Source organism: Pinus tabuliformis, chromosome 2_2 (assembly GCF_031772625.1).
Source record: "Pinus tabuliformis cultivar Carrire ecotype Pingquan chromosome 2_2, CPIR1, whole genome shotgun sequence".
In the NCBI taxonomy this organism is placed as follows: domain Eukaryota; kingdom Viridiplantae; phylum Streptophyta; class Pinopsida; order Pinales; family Pinaceae; genus Pinus; species Pinus tabuliformis.
In genome coordinates, this window is record NC_142300.1 from 247841966 (window position 1) to 247848084 (window position 6119).

Sequence of the window (6119 nt, forward strand, 5' to 3'; positions counted from 1 at the left end):
GATCTGTAAAAGAAAGAATATAGGATGATATTCCAATGGACCAATATTAATTTAGCATTGACCAACTTAAGTTATAATTATTTATGCAATTTTTCTAACTTGAGTTGGCCTATGCAGAATAAAACTACAATATAACAAATTTAATTTAATTGTTTACACTGGCTTACTAACACTACAACATCTATCCTAGACTTTATTATTTTTTAATTGAGTTTATTATGATGCTATAATCTAGGAATCAAAGTGTGTTTGACTCTTACTATTCATCTAGGAGGTATGCAAGCATTGGAAAAACTACTTCAAGAGTTATACACCATCACACAGACATTTCAAGCCTACCTATTTGATCCATTTTTCCAGAGGAGGTGTGCAAACATACAGAGCATGGAGGGCTACTTGGACTTACTATGAATTTGCTGCGAAATTGATTGTTTTTGTCATCATTGTCAAAAGTTGTTTTCGGCTAAATGAAGCTGAATTTTGGAAACCTGAAAGAGGTTTTTTCCAAGCACAGGCCAAAGAACAAAAACCTCCTTCAGTTTCTATACAGGTGTCATATATTGGAAGAGTCAAATGCATCTTTATAGTCTATTGTTCAGGTTTTGGTATTTCCTGTTTTAGTTATTAATTTTGGGTGTAGATTATGAGGATATGGATAGGAATTTTTGGAACCTGAGAGAGGTTTCTCTCAAGGCCACTCTCATCTACAAAAACCTCTCTCAGTTTTGCAACATTGGTCCGTATTCAGGATATATGAGCTAGTTTTGGAACCTTATTTTTCCAGAAATTCAATCCCTGTTTCGTAGTAGACCTACTACACAAACATATGAGTCAATTAATTTGAGAAATTTCGAATTTTGGAGCTTCTAGAAGTCATTTTAGTTATTGGATAAGTGTAGATAAGTTTAAATTCATGTAGTTTTAAGTTCAAAGTCATGTGTCGATAAGTTCCAATTTGGTTGATGTTTCTAAAGTGTATTACTCTTGATATAGCAGTTTTTGGGTTTTCTGCATACCAAGTAAAGATGCATTACATGACCATTCAACTTTTATGAAGTGAATTCAACCACCCAGAGTGATAATTCGAATTCCTAGTTGCATATAATGATTTAAAGACAAAGAAAATGGGTTGATTGTTCATATTAGAGAGGAAAGAACACTGTGCATATTGTAATTTTTATGAGTTTTAATGAAATTGGTGGATCATAAGTACCTGGTTAAATCTCTTCAGAGATTCATGTGATTCAACTCTCTTATGTGAGTGTTTCCTATTTTGTGTGTGTTATATTTCTTCCTATGATGTTTAAATGAAAAACTTGTTTCAGAATTCATCTATTTAATGGTGCTCTGTTGCAATCATTTAGACATTCCATATGTTTTTCTGCCATAATCATTTTAAGATTCATCCATTGTTTGATGCCTTGAGATGATTATCTACTTTCTTTATTAACTATTAATTGGCATAAGGAAGTATTTTTATCTTGCCTCTGAACAACTTTTCTCAATTCACCGAGCACCCACCACGTCATTGATCTCAATTTTTACTAACTCCATACCCAATGGGTTTTTTTCTGTCCTACCACCACACCTATAAACTTTGCTATTTTTCAAAGATCTAGCCACTGTTCTTATTTGAAACCAGTCTTTAGTGACTAAGTTGAAAGAGAGAGCCCTCTCTAGGGTTGGAAGGGTTAGTTTCCAATTCCGCCAGTGGTTTGTGGTTACCTCTGGGTTTCCTTCCTACAACCAAAGGAAATTAGAAAGTGCCAACAGAGTTAGCATATAAATGTTAAATGTTTAGAAACATTTACACTACTACAACATTGCCTCCATACTCAGTGGTGGAGACTCAATTAAAATAATTAATATATATACTATATATATATATATATATATATATATATATATATATATCTAAAAAAACATAAAACACGAGTTTTAACTATAGAGATTTACCTTCACTTTGTCAAAAAAAAATTAATCTATAAATAGACTTTATTACAATATCATGGACTAATACCATAGCTTACTTAAATATCACACACCTACATGTTTAGAAAACCATCACTGGTACATTACATATAATACATGTACATATTAATTAAAATGACATTAACAAAATAAAACTCTATTTTAACTACCCATCTCTATCATCCACATAATAATTATTAATAATTAAATATAAAAAATTAATATTTATGTTGTCCATTTCTTGATTTCACTCTATGTAAAGTCTCCCCGTCCCTTATTTCGCAATACTCTTTGTTACAAACGATAGCGCCGAAGAACAATTCACAAAACAATTCATTTGGAACACTATAGCCCTCCCTTCTGACTTTGATTTCTTATGGCTATGTTATATGTGCTAAGTGAAGTGAAAATACTCCAAGCTTAATGGATGACAACATGATGTGCAGTGTCCATTATGAGAATTGAGAATGAGAGAAATAATAAGAAAAATATAATATATATAATTAGAAAACTAATAAAAAAATTATTTAAAAGAAAAAAGGAATTTTTATCTGCATAGTATTATAATAAATTTAATAAAGGTTTTACTAAAATATTGAGAGAGCTTTAGTGACCGATGGAGAAGTATTATAATAAATTTAATAAAGGTTTTGCAACAATATTGAGAGAGCTTTAGTGACTGATGGAGAACACAAAAGAGTTGGATGGATTTAAGGCGTTTTCTGATTACTAGAATTTTTCTATTTTTAAAGATTTTGGTAGAAATTTGGTAATTTTTTTTTGGTTAAATTTCCATTTTTCTCGTTTAAATTGAATTTTTGAGTATATATATGAATCAGCATCATAAAAATTTCTGAATCAGTCTGAATTGTTGAAAGCAAATCTTTGCTAGCTTCTGAATAATTTTAACCAAATAAAATGCAAGAAAACCTTAGTTTAAATTGAATTTTTAAACGTATATATAAGTCAGCACCATAAAAATGTCTGAAGCACTCTGAATTGTTGAAAGCAAATCCTTGCTGGCTTCTGAACCATTTTAACCAAATAAAATGCAAGAAAACCTTCGGAAAAAAAGAGAGAGTGTGTAACAGAAAAGAGAGTGTAACAGATAGCCTACAATTGAATTCAATAATGGGATTTTGAAATTAATATCACCATTTTATTTCCAAAGCATTGCGATGGATTTAGTGAGGGTTCTGTTGATGAAGTTATCGAGCGTTTTGCAGAAGTATTGCGGATGGATGCAGTGATGAGATTTAGTGAGGGTTTTGTTGATGAAGTTACTGTTGGGATTAATAATTTAGGCTGCCCTTAATCACGATATTTTGAGTTCGCAGCCGATATGATTCGTTGGATATTTGCCATGGATAGATATTTGGGGCTCAAAATAAAACCCTGCGGGACATGTGATTACTTATATAATTCCAGAACTGCAGTGGCTGTGCGTACTGCATTTGAGAAATACTGTGGTCCATACAGGACTCTAGTTCTAAAAATGCCGGTTTAAGCAAGTACGGCCCACTGAAACGGATAATCTGGTATCAAAATTTTCCAAACAAATCTGCGGCCGTCATATGCTATTCTGTTCACCCAAACTCCGCCGCCTGCTATAAATAGTAAAAAACGTTGGGAAGAATTGGCCTGTTCTCAAATTTCGCATGTCATACAGAGTAACCGATTTGACTCATCATACATTACATCGGTAAATGTGGAAATGGCAAGGCTTTTGCAGAGCCGATAGAACCCGATGCTTTCTTCATAAAGAAAGCAAAGTAAGGTTCTCATTGTCATGTTGTCTTTTAATAGTACCTGTCAACTCATGGCAACTGGCACGCACACATTCCATGGTGTCTTTTTGGGTGGGGAACCCCGCAGACTCCCCTGTTTTTTTTTTTTGCTTACTGGTTCTTTTTAGGTCGGGGAACAGTTTTGTGGACGATCTTTTTATTTGCAGACTCCCCTGTTTTTTTTGCTTTTTGGCTCTGTATTATTAGAATGAAAGTCTGTATTTTCCGTCTGAAAAAAACTGGCCCTCACACAGGCACCCGTTTCTCGACCTTTTTTTTCTCAGCCCATCACCAAACGTACCAACCAAGCTTCATCTGTTGCCAAATTCCCGCTATTTGTAACAGGCAAGCATTCCAGAATTGATCCACGGAAGCCGCAACTCTCCTTTCTCACAGGTATTGGGTTTCCCATTCAGTGTTTTTTAGGGCCTGTATTTTGTGTGCCCATCCCATAACATGTTTAACGTTTTCTTTCGCAGGAAACAAATTGCAGTTTTTAAAAAAACCTGGATTACGGAGAAATGGCGATTTTTAAGGTGCAATGTTTCGTATGCCTTCCATCTTTCTTGAAATGATACTCTGAAATATATTGTTTGAGATGGATAGCTTTTGCAATTTTGTCAAATTGTTTTGAAAGTTTGGTGTTCAGATTTACGAGTTTTACTAATGGTGTTCAAATTTATGGATTTTTTTTTGGGTTGATTATCCTGATTTCACTCCATGTTTGGGGTTGATTATCCTGATTTCACTCCCTCGAATCCATGGAAAATTTCTGATAGCCCCTTCTGACTAAAACAGGTTTAGTTTTTCGTGTGTTACATTTTTTATGAACGATACTAGAGGGTAAGTCTATTGTTGATTTTGAAAATGTGATGGACAAGTTTGGACTTGTTTTAAGTAGTGTTGGTTAGATTTTCAAAATATTTCAGAAATTACAAAGAAAGTTGAGAAATTTGATTTTACTAGTGTCTAGATTTCTATAATATTACAGATTCTGCAGTGCTTGCCAAGACAATCTCAATTCCAAAACTTGATGAATATTACTGAAGTTAAATAATTAATTTCACTCCTATTTATCACGCTTTCAAAACCTACCATACACAAATAAAAAATTATACACTTTATTCATTTCGTTTATAAATCTCAAATATAACAAAATCTAACCTACAAATAAAAATAATCAATGAATAACACTTCTCCCATTAAATTTCATTCTACTTTTCCATGTTTACATTCTCCAATAAAGAAATATGGGAAAAAATCTTATTCCAAAACTGATGAAAGACATTTCCTTTCACGATAGAATCATGCTTAAATCTTAAATTTCTGTAGTGATTGAAGGAATGGTAGATAAATATTGAGTTGAAATGGATGAAAAAACCCTGGAATGGTAGATAAATATTGAGTAGATATCTTTTATATATTAGTTTTTATTTTATAGGCATTTTAGTGAATGTACAATTTTCCCATCCTATCGATATATTATTTTAAAATTTTGAATGATTTTTTTCTCATTATTAAATTAAAATTATTTTTATATTATTTTAATATTTTGAATGATCTTTTTCTCATTATTAAATTAAAAATATTTAATATTTTATGTGATTTATAATTTTATTAATATCCAATAAAAAAAATTATAAAATGTAAATTGTTTTAAATATTAATAAATTTTAAATAATATTTTAAACCTTTTTTATATTCTTTTAAATATTTAAATTTTTATATTAAATTTATATATATATATATATATATATATATAAATTCTTTAATTTTATATTATTTTTGAATTTGATTTTTAAAAATTTACATAATTAAAATATATAATTATTAAATTTATTATATAAATGATAACTATAATATTTTTTAATAAATTTAACTTCAAATAAAATAATGTAAATCTAATAGTTGAATTTAAATTTAACTTATATATCACTCATACTTATATAATTTAACTTATATATCACTCATACTTATATAATACTCATGCTTTTAGGGAATTTATTCTCATTACTTTTTTAAATAATTCACTTCATTTTATTTTATTTTTAATTTATAAAAATTCACGTAATTTATATCATATAAAAAAATTAATTATTATAATTAAAAATGTTTATTATTTAAAATAACATACATTTTTCCTTCTCCCCGATGGGGTGATAATGGTGAGGGTGAGTTGGCAACACATTGGATCGTGGAGCCAGAGGGCCTCCACTTGCCACACGAATGTATTGAAGCGTCGTCGGGACCCGTACCCCACTCCCCACGAGCACTACTTAAAGCAGCTCAGAGCCAGGAGGGTGGCCATTAGCAAGTGTTGGGCGATGAGGAGAGAGTGCGGGGAGAGGAAGAGCTGTGGGG

General features: G+C 31.1%; 1 long non-coding RNA gene across 1 annotated transcript; it reads left to right on the plus strand.

Annotated features, from left to right (window-relative positions):
* Window positions 1-3895: 3895 nt before the first annotated feature.
* LOC149192219 (uncharacterized) lies at window positions 3896-4691 on the plus strand. The gene is made up of 2 exons (XR_016254870.1): window positions 3896-4154; window positions 4238-4691. It is a non-coding gene; the product is annotated as an uncharacterized LOC149192219 (long non-coding RNA).
* The last annotated feature ends 1428 nt before the right edge of the window (window positions 4692-6119 follow it).